The sequence below is a fragment of the Nanorana parkeri genome, unplaced genomic scaffold (genome assembly GCF_000935625.1).
Source record: "Nanorana parkeri isolate BGI_ZX_2015 unplaced genomic scaffold, ASM93562v1 scaffold1203, whole genome shotgun sequence".
NCBI lineage: Eukaryota > Metazoa > Chordata > Amphibia > Anura > Dicroglossidae > Nanorana > Nanorana parkeri.
The window spans coordinates 352,589-371,205 of record NW_017307471.1 but is presented as its reverse complement, the minus strand read 5'-3'; the positions used below and the strand labels follow the sequence as shown (position 1 = coordinate 371,205).

The window sequence follows — 18,617 nt, the reverse complement described above, 5'->3', positions numbered from 1 at the left end:
GTGCAGTGCAAATTAAAACACTCTGTGCTGGCTGGCTGCCTAGGCTCCCTTGGCTACTAGTAATTTGGCTGGTGTATCAAGGTTGCGGCTGCAAAAAAAAAAAACTCATTACAGTGCAGTTTAAATGAAATCCCTCTGTGCTGGCTGGGCTACCTTGGCTAGCAGCTGCCCGTTATATAAAGATAAAGTTTCAGGCAGCACTTACACTTTAAAAAGCATTGTTTTAGTACTATGACACTAGTCTCCAAATCCCCTAAAAAAAATTGTTTAAATTGTATTTAAAATGATTATATATTACTCCAGCACATTTAAAATCAATTTATAAAACCTGAGTGTCCGGAAAAAACCTTTGTCCGTGGCCCATCTGGCTGTCAGTGGTCACTGCCTGCCACTCTTGTTCCCAGACATTCCCACAAACTTATCTGCAACACCTCAAAACACATTAGTTTCCTGCAGAATCAGCTGGCCCCTGGCATTGCCCCCCAATATCCTGTTTTAGGGTGGCTCCTTTCCCTTGCATCATCCTATGGAGCCGTGTATGCTCGTAAGCTGTGTGCGTCTCCACAAACACATCAAGCCACTAGCCTGCTCCCAGCTCCCCCCTTCTCCATGCTAGTGGATGGACAACTGATGAAAAATTCTGTCCTTTGTAATCTTGGAATGGACAGGAAGTTCAGAAAAGCTGAGCTGAAAGAGTTAGAGTCAGCTATGAAACAAGATGACTAAGTGCTTGGGGTAAAATAAACAAAACTTTGCAGGGCAATTTAGATTTGTTTGACCTGTATTCATTATTGAAAAAGGTTTGACAGTTTAATACCATTTTAAAGCTGAAGTTTAGTTATTTAATTTTTGTTACACAGCCCCAGGGACATAACTTACCTCCAGTGTGGTACATCCTATGTCCTGGTAGCTGCTACTTATTGTAGAAATCTTCCCACAAGTGCTGCTGGATACCCCCCACAATGCTGATCATCCGATGCTGCAAGGGTTAACTGCAGCTGCTGCCAGTGTGAAGGAGTCTGTAAAAGTTGCACTGCTTGCCCGCCCCTTCCTCCATACAAGTTATACTATTATTTCCTGTGACCTGTGATTGGAGGACAGGCAGATAAATGACAAGATCTGCCTCTACCAATCAGAGGTGACTTTGCATTGTACACATAAGCAGAAGCTACCAGGACATAAGAAAAAAAACTTCAGCTTTAATAAGAAAACAGCCTCTAAAGTGATATAAACACATACGGTAAATGAAACTAAAGCGGAGTTACAGTTTGCATGTTACATAGAACTAGCATTTTACAGCAGCACTTGGACTGAGAAGGTTACGCAATGAGAGCCAGTCAGAGTTCTGTGGCTTTACACAGTGCTGTTCATCTAACACAAGGAACATGTTTTCAGCAAAGGAGAGAGTATGAATGGATCCATGTTCTGCTGCTCTTTCCTTGTCCAATAACAGGCCTGGGTTTGTCCTGGACCATGCTGCATTGCTTATGTACATGTAATCTGCAGTGAAGTCTAGGAGCTGTCTGTGCTGTCTGCCTGGCGTTCCTACACCTCAACATGGGCTTAAAACAACTATGAATCCTTTGTAGGTGAAACGGTTTGCATACGTACATGTATCTGGTGGTCTGTCTGTGTTTACTTGAATTTATAATGCTATCCACCATCTATTTCTGTCATCAAGAGCACATCATTTTACATTACATGCAAGCATATATTGAACATAAAAAATGAACTTCAAATGACTTGATATGAGTAACTACTCCGTGCATAATGGACACTGGTCAGCAAAGGAAAAACAAAAAACACAATCTTTGTTCCTCTTAACCCCTTCATGACTTGGGATATTTTGTGTCTTCCAAGAATGTCCACCAAATGCTGGCACTGTGTTCTCTTTATTCAGAACAGGTATGTCTATTTTATGCTTTTTTTTCCACCCCTGTCAGGATGGTACATTTAAATCTATTTTTATTACGTTATATGGTATATGTGATTATCTTGTTAACACATTGTACCCTGCAAGATTGCATTTGCTGGCGGCTACAAGGAATATGCCAAATCCAATGTGCAGTGAACCATTCGTGTGTTGGTTATATGCAAACCTTGATGCTTTATTACATGTGTATAAAGCAAAACATGTAATTATTGATTTAATGCCTACAATCATGCATTGCAATTGACTCAGTTCTTTTATATACAAACTGGATCAGCATTTTTTCAAAACTGCTTTGTAGTGTGCTTTTACATAATATTAAACATCTAAGAAGAGGATGACACCTTACTAGTCTATGCACCCTTCCACCTAGAATTTTCCAGGTTTGCTTCCTTTCATGTTTAATGTTGAGTCAGATATGCACCCTTATTATATATTGTGCCTTTGTGACCTTTAGTGATTGTGGCAGGAAAGCTCTAGCCACTTTTTTCAGATCCGCTTCAAAGTGCACAGTAAGGTGGTTTGCCTGTTTCTTGAGTACAGGCAATGGATGCAGATTTTAGAGACCAGGTAGCCGCAATCAAATGACAGTGGTTAATGACATGGAGCAGCAAGTCTCCCAAAAGATGGCCTTTTCTGCAGTTGGCATTGTTAACATCTAGTCTCTATTATTTGATATGTCTCTAGATGGAGTTAGAATCCTTGTACACTATCAGGGCTATTCACTAAAAGGGTGAAGAGTTTGGAGAAGGCAGGAGAAGTGAACAATCTAAGCCAAAATAGCCGATCTGGAAAGTAAGCTCAATTGGAGAATTTCTCCAAATCAGCTATTTTGTCCTAGATTGGTCACTTTCCTGTCTTCTCCAAACTCTTCACCCTTTTGTGAATAACCCTGTTAGACTCAGTGAACACAGAGAACAATTAGACATGAATAAAGTCACTACGTGGCACGTTCACTGCGTGATTATTATTATTGTTATACATGATTTATATAGCGCATACAGTTTGCGAGGAGCTCTACATATGGGGAGACAAATTGCAATACAATACGATACAAAAGGATTAGAAAGACCCTGCCTGTGAGAGCTTACAACCTACAAGGAGGGGCATAATGTCCACAGCGTAAAAAAATTATATGAAGAAAAAAAAAAACATATAGCTTCCTGTCTAAATTCTAACTTTTTCCTTCCTGACATTTGCCAGCTTGGATTGGATGTCAAGACACTGTCTATGTGAATGATCCAGCCATCTCAGTGTTTGGGAAATGCTAGGTGGACATGAGAAAATGTGTGAAGTAACCAATGTCAATGCCTGTAAATGTGACATGAAGGCTCACTTTAAGCACCAACATATTTATTGGGCCATTTGTAATGAAAACTGCATTCCTGTATTAAAAAAGATGTTTGGGTAGGGTAGGCAGGCCTGAGTACCTCACTAATTTGAGAATAGCTTAAAATGTTCCCAGTCATCTAGTGGCCATTTTGGCAACAACAAATTCTTTACGATATATTTTTGTAAGCCAAATCCTCTACTATAAGTTAGTAGTCTTTTCAAAACACTGGATCTCCAGGAAGAAAGTTGCATATAGCTCCAGATTGATTAGATAAAACCATCTGCTTCACTGAAATACTAATTCAGTACTATGTATTAAAACTCCCATTTTGCATTTTTTCCTAAGCATCCTAGATGCCACCTTATTCTGAATTTCAGATTACCGCATGGTTGACCTCATTACCAGTGAGGGAATAAAGGACCAATGACTCCTGATCAGTTTAGGTGAGGCTCAGAGAATCTGCAGATAAAGGTCTCTTAATGAGGCACAGTTGTAGAAGGTCAATGATCAATGTAGCAGATGTTGCAGGTTTATAGACAACAACATTTTGGTTTTGCGGTGTCATTGTCTTGCAGAGCTGAGTCCACCCACAGGATCTGGCTGATTATGCCAGGACTTAAAAAAGAGTTATCTTGCTGTGTTAATAGGTTAAAATAAGACACGTAGATCTAATGACTGGGTTTTAATTATGTCCCACATTGAACAAAAGGTAGTCTCCAAAGCATGTTAGTATGGAAAATTTTAGAGATGCCTTCTGTTGTGTACAGATATCAGTGGCATTTGTAACCCTAAAGCCCAAAGACAAAAATGTACATAACAAGTTTATGATAAAATCAGCAAATTTGCTACAATCTCTTTGCGCACCAGTCAAGCAAGTCTAGTGACAATAACTGCAACATAAATAGGTGTGATGTTTGTCATCGGTGGAGTATGGTTTGCAGTAAAATGTGAAGGAGAGAAAAGGAAAGAAGTTAGGTAAAAAAGGACAAAATTATTCCATTGCCACAATTGAGTAGAACAGTCAGGGATGTCACCAAGATTGCTACTGATCTATTTCTTTGTTGTATGGCCAACACAACAATGCAAGATAGTTGAACATAATACCTATATATTGGTTACTTGCAATGAGCGGCCTAATGCAGCAAGTGTAACTGTACACAAAACATGTTTTTCCAGTTTTTGATGGTGAGGAGATCCAGTCCCACTTTCCATTTATGAGATATAAAAGCGAGAAGAAATCTCTCCAAAATGAGGCAAATGCCATCATAAGCAGTTGTCTCCAAAACAAGTGTTCCCCTTGGAAGATTTCAGCTTCCCACCTGTTCTGGGGAGAAGTCTAAGATGAAAATATTGTGATGTTGCCAAGAAGAAAGTCAACATTTTAAAGTAAACCGGTTCATTTCTGATTCATGACAAAGCAACAAGTTCACTTGGGGCCTTGGGTTCACTCGCCTGTCTTTCCCATTGCTGAGTGAAAAAGTCCAGTGTAAGGTCCATGTCAACCTGGTTGGTGTTTACACGTGGCTGAAACCCCCTCCCTTGGTCCCCATGTAACAGCGCTTATGCCTGGTAATTGGACGTTGAGGTACCCACTGCTGAATCATGGGAGAAAGTGAGAGAATCACTTGTTCCCCCATACCTAGAAGTACCAGGTATTTCACTTGGTACTGGTGCAGAGTAACAGGGAAAGTAACTATCAGCTGCAGAGGGATTGGGCTATAATCAAGTCAACCTTTAACTTTACTCAGAATGGAGAAAGATTTTTCAGTCATTTGAAATCTGCAGTTGGAAACTACAATTCAAACACTGAAGATTGCATGTGATACAAAAGATACATAAGGACACCACAATGCTACAAAATGTTTTTTTGGATTGAAAACATTTCGCTAGTAATCAGATTGCCATTATATGTTACAGGAAACAAAACAAATCACAGACTTTGAGGATAGTTATTCAATAACGCAATGCAAAGAGCAAATGCCATTGAGTTCTAATTACATTGCAGCAATTCAGAGCAATGAAAAATGATTGCCGATAGGTTGCTATGGGTTAGTGCATGTAACACAATGCATAACTAAAAATATCCTTCAGTTAAGCTAATAAGAGTATATGAAAAGTGTTACACTAGTGTTTATGGATGTTTGAAGGGCAAAATAGAGCATAATAAAATGTTTGAACCTGAAAACCAAAAAGTACCATAAGCTTAAAGTGACATTAAAGTCACAATTCTCCAGCCCCTCACATACACACACACACACATACATACATACATACATACATACACCAATCAACCACAACATTATGACCACTGACAGGTAAAGTGAATAACATTAATTATCTTGTTACAATGGCACCTGGAAGTAGGCGAGATATGTTAAGGTGCCCATAAACCTGACGATTATTGTACGATAGCTCCCCTGTGTGTTTGGGACTTTGTTGCAATTTTTGTTCCTCAACAAAAAAATAGGCAAGAATCCCTTATTTACACTTTGACATCTCAACTTTCTCTTTGTGGGCTATGTGTTTGAAGCCAATCCCTACTAATTATATATCTATCTAGGAAAAGGTCTTGAGAAAGGCAGGCTCCGAACCGCCATAATAAAACCTACACTTTAAGTATTTACTCCTGTTTGAAGACCTCTGAGTGCATACTGAATTTTTGCTATACTACTGCTACTGTGCGGAGCACCTAGGCCTGTTTTCTAGATTGTTTTGCTGGAACCAATTTTCTACATGAAAGGCTATGGTACTAATTTGCTGCTGGGGGATAGGGGGTATTTAGTGACATTTTATCATAAAGCTCCCTTCACCAAACATCAGAAAATAAGCAATAGAACGCAGATCCTTATAATCCAGACATTATTATATTTCTATGCAGACACCACAGAAACAGTGTTCCAACTTATGCCAATTATTTAAAACATTCCTGTTGAAACTACCATTTCCTTTTAGGTTTGTTTGTTCATCAAGAGTTGGCAGGAATGGTATACAGTTACATGGTTCTGAGCCGTTCCAGAGCCGGCATTTACACCAGCTCCTAGTGCCAACCACTAGATTATCAGGACGGTGGCTATACACATGTGGACATCACTTGCAAACATGACGCCATTGTCTATCTGTTCTGCCTGGTTTTAGAACAAGACCTCTCCATGGATGCAGGCTGATAATGCCAGTCAGGGACCTGTCGCTGGATACAAAGCAAAAGCCGGCTTATGAAGCTCTGTGCACCGTGCAAGAGGTAGCAGCAGCCGCGTTAAGCTGACATCGTGGCTGACTGCCTCCGATAAATCGAGCTTGGCATGCAGACACTGCAGCTCCAATCAAGTTTAGCTGCAGGCATATTTCAGGTCAGAAATACCACATAATCTATCAGCAAAACAATGTTTAGAATCCTTGGGATATTTGAAACTATGTTTTCCAGTTCATCAGATGTTTTTAAGGGGGTGCAATAATTGTGCATTTCTGCGTGTTTAATACCCAATCAGGTTCAAAGAAATTACAAAACAATTTGGCATTTCTATTGGACCCAATTGGGTACTTGAATGAGCACAACTCACAAGTTTAATGCTCCATGCACACCTACTGTATTTTTAGGTGCGATTGGAGATTCCTGCATAAAGAACTTCCTGCAGCAGGAATCTTAATCTGCTGTATACAATTACATGCAGTGTGCTGGCCTTCAAATGCAGCGGCTGTCATCCGATCATTAACTTATATGGGCGCCAGCTGCCACTTGTAAACGGCAGAATGGGGATTCCTACTGCAGGAAATCGCAAGTTTCTGACGCAGGAATCCCTAACCACAACTAAAATATAAGTGTGAATGAAACCTAAAGTTGACCATATGTGCATCAAATTTACTGCAGAATCAGCTGAAATTCAATCTTGGGGTGGTGCTGCAAGCACCAACGGGTTCAACAAATAAATATTTCAGTCGAGTTTTGTCAAAAGAGCTAGATTGAAAATTGTCAGCAGAACATCAGAGTACAAAAGCTGGCAGGGGAGATTCCTCCATCCACACCGTTTAGCATGGATGGGTCAATGGCAAAATGTATGGCCAGTGTAAAATGTCCTGCTTTGGTAAACTATTGATAAAGTGCTGATGCATGTGTATGCAAATCTGTATGTGAATGTATTTCTTCACCTAAAAGTAAATATATTTATATTTACGGCATGGTCAAATCCATTTTTTGGACCTTTTGTTTGCTTATAACGGAAACAAAAAGAGACCCTGTCACCAACTTACACAAATGTAGGTACAAGCACAGAAAATCAGGTATCTTAAAATGCTTACTTGCAGTGTTTTTCCTTACCATAAACAATTGTTTTTTTGCGTATATCTACTACTAGCAAGCAGTAGATATATGCTAAAACTTTTTTTTTTTAAATTTAATAAACACCTTTTGAAACAAGTTTAAACTTACCTGTGTCTTCACCGCTCACGCCAGTCCGACCATCTGAGGAGTCTCGGGCAGCCGCAAAGGATCTGGGGGCGGGCGCATGCGCACTTCAGATGTTTGGCCGGGAGACGAGGAGAGACACAAGGTAAGTCTATGAGCAACTGGCATCATTTAAGGTAAGTCCTGACACTAACATTGGGGGAAGGGGGGGAGAAATAGCCTTTAATGTCACTTTAAGTGACAGCTCTGAGCCTGCTGACATCACATCCAAGATGGTGGTTGTTATATTAATAATAATGGTTAAAATAAATAGTCTATTTCAACAGATAAAGACTCAACTCATATAACACTGAATTGCTGGTAAACAAATGCTATTGAGTTTTACAGTCTATACATGTAATAGTTTTATTCATAGCTTACACATAAATCAATCGTACTGGGTGCTATTCAAATGTCATATGCAATCAAGGATCTAACGTTTTCATGGTTGCCAAAAATCTCAACAAGTAACAGGCAAAATGTATTTGTTCCATTCCCAAATTTCTCCTCATAGATTTTAGATCTTTTTACTTCTGAACACCTGCCTATCATTGTTTATGAGACTGCTATGGCAGCTACTTTATATAAGTCTCCAACAAGTAGTTTCAACTACTTTATATTGTGTCATGTCACATTTTCATCAAGTCACCATTTGTGTGTGTGTGTGTTGTATATAAGCTTTGCAGCGTAACACACATACATGGTCAAAACAAATGCATCAAGTGTCTCAACGCATTAAAGAACACACACATATTACTCTGCAGTGTATTGGAAATAAATTAGGCAGGTATATTTTTTGGGCTGTCAACATCCATTGAGGGCCTATTTAAAGTGACACTAAACTCCGGAGTTACACCTTAAATCATATCTAAATTGGTACCGACACTGTCATTCCTTCTAGAGGGTGGCTACTTTTGTTGCCCATGGTCCTTAGGTGTGTTGTAAACTAGCTACTGCTCCAAGCTCACTCCTGTGAGGGACTACAATCACATGTTTAGTTTAGTAATTTGTATTGAGATTGTAGTCTCTCATAGGAGCGACCTTGGAGTGGTGGCCAATTTACAACATACACAGGGACCATGGGGAACAAAAGTAGCCACCCTCCAGAAGGAAGGACAGTGTCAGCACCAATGCAGAGATGATTTGAGGATGTACAGCTGAGTGATACACAAATAAGATACATTTTTGTTAATAGTTAGGGTAATTAAGTGCATTTAAGTAGCCACCCTCCAGAAGGAAGGACAGTGTCAACATCAATTCAGAAATTATTTGAGGTTCAACTCTACCCAGGGGCTCGTCTCTTTCTCATTCTCCTCCAATCACAAAACAAAATCTATAGCCGCTCCACCATGTAAATCAGGTACTCAACTTTATTCCTCGCACTGGAAAAGACACCCTGCTGAGCTCCTTAGGCCTGACACATTTCACTTAAATTTCCTGTCTTAAGCTGCCCACACACCTTACAACCTTCGCACGACTTTCGTTGTGCGATGGTTGTAACGTAATTAAAATCTTGTACGATCTGCCCATCTTGGACAGGCAGATCATACTTGCGATCATCGCAAGCCCTCCCTGCCGATGGGAGGGCTTCCAATGATTCCAATGGTGAGCGGGCAATGTGCGTTCGGCATTTGTCTTCCGAGCATACCACTAACCCCCTGAAAATCGTACGATTCTCTGGAGGTTTTCCAGCGTGCTCGTAAGACAAAAGACGTGCGACCGTACAGTAAAAACGGTTGCACACCTTCCATACACCTGCCAATTATCGTACGATCGCGGTATCACCTGCAATTATCCTACGATAATTGGCAGGTGTATGGGCACCTTTAGTGATAGAGATAAAAAGATGTTAATGGGTGGAGAACACTTATATACAATCTCAGTAACGTAAAAAAAAATTAAAGTTACATTATATGCACTATACATCACTGTGTAAATCTATAAAATATTGGACAAACTAAATCCCCTGAAGAACCCTCTCCTAATAACATCATCTCACATTGATTAAAAAAAAGGATAAATAAAACCGGTAAGCATTATAAACAGTTTGCTTTTGTATTCTGTCTGTGAATGAACAGTCAACAAATGCATTTTCATTTGTTTGTGAGCTACTGTGCATTTATGTCTCTAAGAGTATACCAGGAAATAAAGTGAAAACACACAAGGCTTAAGGAGTGTGGCAGAGAGCCTTTTTCCACTGTCAGTAATAAGGTTTATTAAATGTTTATTACTGTCGCAGTGTGGCGTAAGGCCCCTTTCACACGATCCAATCAGGAGGAGATCCGTGCACAGATCCATTGACGATCGGAATAAATGTCATCGTTGTGACATCCGTGTCTGTCCAGTTTTTAACTCCATCTTGCAATGTAAGAAAAAACAAGGTACCAGACCCCATGCTGATCTATGGGGAATCAGATGTAAACGAACTTGAGTCCATTTACAGCAGAACATCCCCGATCCGGCATAATTAGGTCCAGTAAACTTTGATCTAATTGTTTTTCCCGTCCTGGACAGAGCCAGGGTAAATGGATGTACACAGACACCTGTACATTTACATCCGGCAATCCATAGACTAACATTGGAATGCCGATCAGATCCGCCTAAAAAACTGACAGGTGGACCTGATCAGAAAGTGAAAAGACCTTTACAGATAAGTTCACTATATATATATATATTATAGCTTTGTAATTGCAGTGCCCCAGCAGCCATGCCCAGCCAAAATATTACATAAACAAAGATCAACATTGCTGTAACTGCCTAAAATGGTAGACATCAACAAGTCGATGTTCCGAGTGAATGCACCACATATATCGTATACTGCATATGTTTCTACTGCCAAAAGATCTGTAAGGTTTGCCAGCCGTTGTGATTAGAGCTGCAGCTAACGATTATTTTCAAAATCGATTAGTTAGCCGATTATGTGAGGTGGGGAGGAGATGCGGCGTGTGGATGCGGGTGGGCGAGTCTGGCAGCGGCGAGCGTGAGGTGGGAAGGAGATGCGGCACGCAGCTTGTGTGGAGCCGTGAACAGGGTCAACTAATCAGAGGCCGATTAATCGATGTTTGAAAAAGTTGACAACTTTTTTAATAATAGATTATAATCGATTATGTCGATTAGTTGTTGCACCATAGTTGTGATACACACAGATCTACTAGTCAGCAAGATCATTCTGCTACTCCCAAGTTCAGTGTTTGGGTCATCTCTATGCTCACCGGACAGAGTGGATGACGCCGATTCATGATCCAGTGATGGGGTTGGATGCAGAGAGCTGGCTGAACTGATGACTTAGGGAGATAAATTGCTTTCTTAGAAACTATATGTGTGTCACCTCTCTGGATGTGCAGGGTTGAAAATGTGTTGATAACACTGCCTGAACAGAATTACAAATCCTTTGGAAGATAACACAATAGATATTGTATCGTGTTACCTGCTGTAGTATTTCAATTACACAATCTGCTTTTGAGTTGTGCTTTAATGAAGCAGTTTGGATAGTCAGCGCAGTCTATACAGTCCAATCTAGAAGCTGGCAATGCAAAGAAAAGTAAAAAAGAAGTTATATATTTTGAAGCAACTCTGCCTTTAAAATCAAACTGTGATTACAAGGGCTCCCTGCAGAGAACTTAAATATGTATTCCCCAGCTGCCTGTGCTACTGAAGAGAAATCACCTCCAGGAGGCTCTTTGGAAACCAACACTCTAGGTAGAGTCTCCTCGTCCCCCGCTGTGCTAAGTGGTTGCTCCTGCCAACCCTATGCCACAATAGGACACAACAGTGACATAGGAGTAGGTGGGAGAAACCACTGAGCACAGCAGGGGACTATGATATCCACACTCCCCGGGTATGTCGGAATGAGCTAATGGATTTTCTGCACCATATTTTCTATGCTATCTTTCATGGTCACATTTATATTTCCTGGACACTTATTTGGGAGAAGAGATAATGGTTACAGTATGTGGAGCAATTTTTCATACTGACATAAATGCAATCACTTCCAGATTGCACACTCCCAACACCTACAATCACAGATCTGTATATTTTTATTATTATTATTATACAGGATTTATAGAACGCCAACAGTTTGCTTTACAATACAAGGAAGACATTACAATCACAATACAATTCAAGACAAGATGGTAAGGAGGGCCCTGCCCGTGAGGGCTTACAATCTAAAAGGGAGGGACAAATTATACATGAGGACGTAGCTGTGTTGGGATGAGTTGTTTGAGAATGTGATGGTTGAATTGTTAGTTTGAGCTGGGGTAGGCTTCCTTGAAGAGATGAGTCTAAAGGTGCCCATACACCTTACGACCATCGCAAGACTATTGTCTTGCGATGGTCGTATGCTTATTGAAAGCTCGTACGATCTGCCCACCTTGGATGGGCAGATCGTACTTGCGATCATCGAAAGCCCGCCCCGCCTCCGATGACGGCAATGCAGAACGAGCACACCGCCCGTTCCGCAGCTATCGGACGAGCAGGCTAGAAACCCGCCGACAATCGTACGATTCTCGGGGGGTTTTCGAGCATGTTGGTTCGACAAAAGACGTGCGCCCGTACAGTAGAAACGTAAAGTCAAAGATTTTTTTCCCTCCCCCCAATGTTAGTTAAAGCACTTACCTTAAATGATGTCTCTTAATCCGATCTTCTTTCCTGTCGTTTTCATCTGTCCATCCAGCGCTGCGGCGGGTCTCCGATCCAGCGCTGACTCCTCTTTCCTTGCTGGCACTTCCTGGGTGCATGCGTCCATATACCGTATTTTTCGCTCCATATGTGCCTGCGTCTTATGGAGCGAAAACCTATTGCCCGACGCCCAGGCCATGCAATTTCGGGCGCCGGGCGAGTAGTTTTTTGTACATTCAGCCCTGCTCCTGACGAGCAGAGCTGAATGTACAGTGGGAGCCACTGCTCGTTTAATACAAGTGCTCTAATTAGATCACTTGTATTAAATCGAGCGGCGGCGGCGATCATGTCCGCCCCCCGCCGTGGTATTCTGGGATCCCCGCTCCTCTGGGGGACCGTCACCACGGTCCCCCATAGGAGCTCACCATAGAGCCCCTTGAGCAGACGAAGAACGTCGTGCTTCGTCTGCTCTGTGTGATTACTGAGACAGCGCCACCTGTCTCAGCGGTCACTAACTGCAACTTCAGTCACAGAATTTCTGTCACAGAAGCCCTGTGTCCTATCGTCCGGAGCGCCTTATAGAGCGTGAAATACGGTACTTACCTTGTGTCTCTTCCCGTCTCCCGGCAAAAATGTGAACTGCGCATGCGCCTGCCCCAAGATGCTTTGCAGCCGCCCGAGAATTTCCACATTTTCAGGCGGGAGCGCGCAGGGAAGACACAGGTAAGTTTAAACTGCTTTTAAAAGCTTTTTTTTGGGGGGGGGGAGGGGGAGGGGATTGCTAGCAGTGCTATATGCAAAAACACCGGAGGGTTAAATAACCCTTTAAGGGATCCCCTAAAGGCAGTATAGTCATCTACAAGAACCTGCATATAATTCAATGACAGTTTCTTAATGTTTCAAGTTTATAGTAGTTAAAAAGTGATAGGACAAGAAGGGAAGCACCTTGCAAGCAATTTGAAATCTACAACCTTCAGCATTTTTACAAAATCTGTGGTTCTCTGCCATGATAAATCTCACATAGAAGCTTTGATAAATGTAATAACAAGTTCAGAGATACATACAAAAATGGATATAGAATTCAGGAGTACATCAGTCCAGTCTAGGAATCAGCGGATACATTTTTGTCAGGAGCCAACCAATCTAATCAAGGATCCAGAATACACTTTTCAGGAGCCTGTGGACATATGCTCCCAATGGCAATAGAAAAGCAACTCAAAAGAAAAAGGCTTAAAAAAGAAGAAGGTTAGGTGCCCACTGTTATTTCTAAGGCAGACAGGCTGGCTACCTGCCATTTGTCCAGTTCCGTTTTTAAATAAATAAACCCCAAAATCTATATAAAATAATACTATTAAAATATTATTATTATATAGATTTATATATATTAAAATGTACTCTTAGGCCTAATTTAAACTATTGCATTGAAACATGCATGCCATATGAACAGTAAAACAATTATGCATTTTGCCATTGGTTTAAATTGACCATACATCTCTGCTAAGGCAATACATGTATGGCTTTTTCCGAAAACGCACCACCTGCCAGGCCACACATGTGAACTGTACTAATGAATAACATGGTTTCAGATGTGTTTTTTAATGCAGTACACCGCTGCACTAAGGCGTCCCTATTGATGCATTATTTGTATAATTTAGCTACCCTGATCTGCTGTAACAGTGCCCATCTCTGCCCTATGTAAAACAAAATCATCAAAATCAGTTTACACAAGACCCGACAATAAAACAACGCTTCTTTTTCTTTTTAAACAGGCTAAAAAAAATATTTACACATACTTATTGGTAGTACTTTTATATTTGTTTATAATATAAGGAAAAATAGGAACACATCAGCAAGTGCATAGAAAAGAGCTAAACAAATGTATTAAACCATTAGCATTTTACAACCAATGCATCCAAATATAAAATCCATTCATATCAAACACATCTTGCTATATTATTGGAACACTATTTATTTCAGAATGACCTTTTTTAAAAGCCAAACTCCATGCAAGCAAGTAAATACACATCGCTGAAATACATGTATTGGAACTGATTTATGAGCCGATTTATGAATGGATTGTTCAGCTAGTCTTGAGATTCAGGCACCCCTGTCAGGCAGCACTGCCAGGTCCTCAACCTCCACTACTGCAGCACAGCTCGGTCAGTAACAAACCTGAGCTTGACTGAATGACAAAGGATCAGGAGCAGCACACTGATGAGCCATTTCTCAGCTCTCTTTGAACTCTGCTCCTGTCTGCATTTTCCATCAGTGTGTGTGCATACGACAGAGCCTGATTGGCTCCCAAATCTGGCCCTCCCTCTCCTAGGCTTATGGTCATCACACACATTACAATCGGACCATACAATCTCTGTAGAATAATTTTAGATTTACAAAACAACTATGTAATATGAGGACCTACCTTATCTAACCAATACATTTGTAACCAATGAGGCAGGCCCTTGCACTGTAATTGTTGATCTAAAAGGAGATTGTAATGTGTGTAGTGAGCTATAGCCCTGTTGAGTAGGGGACCACAGCGGCCTGCCGTCAAGAAACATTTAGGTACTTGCACGAACTGCATTAAAATAGAAATGAAATGAGTTTGTAATGAATGCAGATTTTGCAATGTTGAATTCACTTTTCTTATGGCTTTCTAGCTGAGCTTCAACTAGCCAGGAGAACAGAAATATTGCCGTAACCCATAGCAAACAATAGGAATTCCCCTTTCCTCTTCAGACTGCTGTAAACTGGTGCAAAGTACAAAATCAGACTGGTATGAGTTACTCCACCCTGGTGCACTTTGCAGTGACTTATGAAATATGTCTACGTTTTATAAAACTAAATTAAACAGATATTTTATTGCATTATGGAGTATAAACAAAGTCATGAATAAAGTTCTCAGAATCTCCCACAGCCGCTGTCAGAATAGGTCACAAACGGTTAAGCACAAATATACATAAGATTGTCCCAGTGGTACAAGGACAGCAAATCGCCAGCCCTGTGACCCTCCTCCCCTGCAGGTTGATGACAGAGGGGAGTGTGTGTGTGTACACCGGCAGTCTCACCAATAGAGCAGGGAGCAAGACTTGGACAAAGGCTAATATGCATATGGGGGCCTATTACTACGCTTTCCCAGTCACAAGAGCAGAAGAGCAGGTGTCTTCACAGGGAGCACAAAAGGGATAGAGGATAATGTATGCAAAGTGTATTTATGACCCATTCACACAATCACACAGCAGATGGCAACGATTGCAAGCTCTTTTGTACAGAGAGCATCCATTTACTCAATATCTGCCTTCCGTTCGCTACAATACGTATAACTAAACAACCATCAACAGAACATTTGTCGACAATAGGCATTTTACATATTTATCAAAGCCCAGCTGTTCAATAAATCAGCTTTCTGGCCATATTCAATATACATCTCTTGCCATACATACAGATCCTCCTTACAAAATGTGTTATACAATAAAGGAAGACATTGGCATATTTTCACCCTGGTATATAGGCACAGCAATTCGTCAGCTTCTAGAAGAGATTCAGCGATGGTAGAGAAGAGGGTCTCCTACATACAAGTGCATGTAAATCACCAGGGTCTGTAGAATGGATTCTGCAGGCTGCGCCAGAACTGGGAGAGACCAGAACAGGCCATTGCTAGCTCTGCTGAACACAAGACAGCATGGGCTGCAGCTGCAGCATGATCTGCTAAGAATAAAGAAGAGGGGATTACCTGACACACACCCTGGCATGATGCATCCGCTGTGTCCCTGCCACTTATGAAAGGGAAGCCCCAGATTAGTCCATCAGCAGTACTGCTGCCATCCTTTATCCAGCTCCTGACCTGCAGTGCTCACATTAGTGGCTTGGATGCTTCATCTACCTCCTTGCTGTTCCCTAGCCCATGATGTCACCATCTTTCTCCATCCGTGATTGGCTGCCGGGCGGCTGATAATAATACTACTAATAGCACTAGGAGGGCTGGGATAGGCAAATCTTTTGTTTCGAAGCAGGAAGTGCACTGAAACCTTTCAGAACAGAGGGAGGGAGCTTAAAAAATGTGATGCTTTCACTAACACTAGGACAGGCTGCATTGTGTGTGGCCAGAGGTGCAACTCCATCAGGAGCAAACACACTGTCTGCATAAACATAAGTAATACATGAACACAGCACATTCCTCCTATGTGTCTGCAGCAGACAGCTACTCAGCAGGATACACAGGATTCTGCTGTGTTACTCTACAGGGTTATTGTAGCACACTGCAGAGCTGAGCAAATACAAAAATTCTGTTAGCAAACTATGATACCAAGATCTGTCAATTTATAACAAGCTTTCAGTATGACAAGAGCAAAAAGTCATGGTCACATTCAAAGTGCAATAACCCATAACAACCAAGCAAGATTCAAGTTAGGATAGTCAGATCAATGCACGCTGATTTCTATTTTTATGGACATTCTGGGGAATTGTCAGGATTTGACCTTTAAAGGCACAGTCCACCTTTAAAAAAATAATAAATGCACCCATATTCATAAGAAAAAAATGTGCATATATTATTTTTTTGAATTGGAGCCTGTAAGGCTCAGTTCACACCTTCAGCAGTGCGATTCTGGAACGCACTGCCCGCATTGCGGCCGGCTTCCTTTTTTGCTGGGCAGGAGGGGGCGTAACGGGCCATTGAAGTGAATGGCACCGTAGCCACGCCCTGCGGCCGCAATGCAATCGCCCGCACGGCAACCGCAGGGCGCATTGTGCCTGCAGTGTGGTCCGCGCGGTGCGTTCAAAATAGTGCTTGCAGCATTTTGACCGCACAGAACGCAGAATTTGCCTTGCAGGCGATCGCATTGCAGCCGCAGGGCGTCGCCACGGTGTCATTCACTTCAATGGCCCGCCACGCCCCCTCCTGCCCAGCAAAAAAGGGAGCTGGCCGCACTGCTGATGGTGTGAACTAACCCTAAAGCATTGCAATTACGATCAGTGGATCAATGGCTCAATTATCTGGTTTCCTCCAGTTCCCTGTCTGCACCGAGGTAAAAACTTTTAGTTACAGGGATGGTAGGAAGCATAAATTAACTACAAGTGTGGTGACTATGGATGCACCGATAACAATACTAAAATCAGTAATCGGTGCAGATACCAAGTATCTCGACTTCCCAGCCAGTCAACATGGAGCCGGCCAAACAGCATAGAGCCAGTTTCCTGGCCAATCAGGAAGCCAGGGGGCGGGTAATGTACCTAGTTACAACACTATGTGCCTGTCTCTAAGTTGTGCTCCCACAGTGTCACATTCAATGGTGACTACATGTGGCTGTTTATGAAGATATGATCCACAGATTTCTCACCAGGAACGATCAGTTCTTTATTTTTATAAATATACAATTTTCTAATCAAATATACCTAAGGTAGTTAGGCATACCTAACTGAAACTAGGTTGGGGGTGCTCTGTAGTCCACAGAAGAGAGCTAGGCAGTGCTGATAACAGTTCTTGAGGCAGGGTGCAAAGGAAGCAACATGTTCATTGGATTGGATAAAACAGGCCAAAAAGGTAGAAAATAAGAGATGTTCATTGTTAGAGTTTACATACACTTGAAGAAAATGTAAATACCGGATGTCCACAGGCTGGTGGCAGTAACACTCTAATCCTTACTGATCTAAATGTACCAATAACAAAATAAGCCTTAATTGTAGGCAGATACCAACTGCCCCTGATCCCAAGGGCAGTCACAGGTTTACACAATTCCTCCTGTAGACTTGTGTCCCCATATTGAGCTCTGATCAGCATAATAAACAAGAATAATGTAAAACGCAATGCTACCCACAGTGAGTCACATGGCGCGGTCACCATTATAGCACATGATGTTGGTTGTGTTTGGTTGATTGCGCAAGAACAGTGGCATTAATAGTATAGCTCTCTACTGGTGTATGAGCAGTGACTTACAAAGCACATGGCTGCTATTTTAAAGCCAAGAGAGTCTGGTTTTAAAGCAAAAAGGAGGTGTCTGTGGCCCGGGGAGCACTGATGTCATTCACCCAGTCATATGACAGTGTTTGGACTTAGTGATTGCCTGCTAGGCCCAGGCATTGTGACAGGAGTGCAGGTCACATTCTCCTCTATAACCATAAATAACTAGCTGCAAAAAAAGCAAAGCTGCAGGGTAGAGCTGGTAAGATGAGAATATGAAGTCAGGGGTGTCCTTCGAAATGACATAGCTACTTTGCCTTGCATGGGCAAGGTGACGCTGTCTCTTTAATTATCTCTACAACTTATGGTGGCCAATGTCAACAGCGCACAAATCATACTA

At 41.6% G+C, this 18,617-nt stretch overlaps 1 protein-coding gene across 2 annotated transcripts in view; it reads right to left on the bottom strand.

Annotated features, from left to right (window-relative positions):
- The window catches only part of LOC108796965 (serine/threonine-protein kinase PAK 3), a 92,157-nt gene extending 75,944 nt beyond the window's left edge, over positions 1–16,213 (bottom strand). For both annotated transcript variants that reach the window (XM_018568533.1, XM_018568534.1), the window contains exon 1: positions 16,052–16,213. The gene's annotated coding sequence lies outside the window, so the exon portion shown is untranslated. The remainder of the gene's footprint in view (positions 1–16,051) is intronic.
- Positions 16,214–18,617: the final 2,404 nt, after the last annotated feature.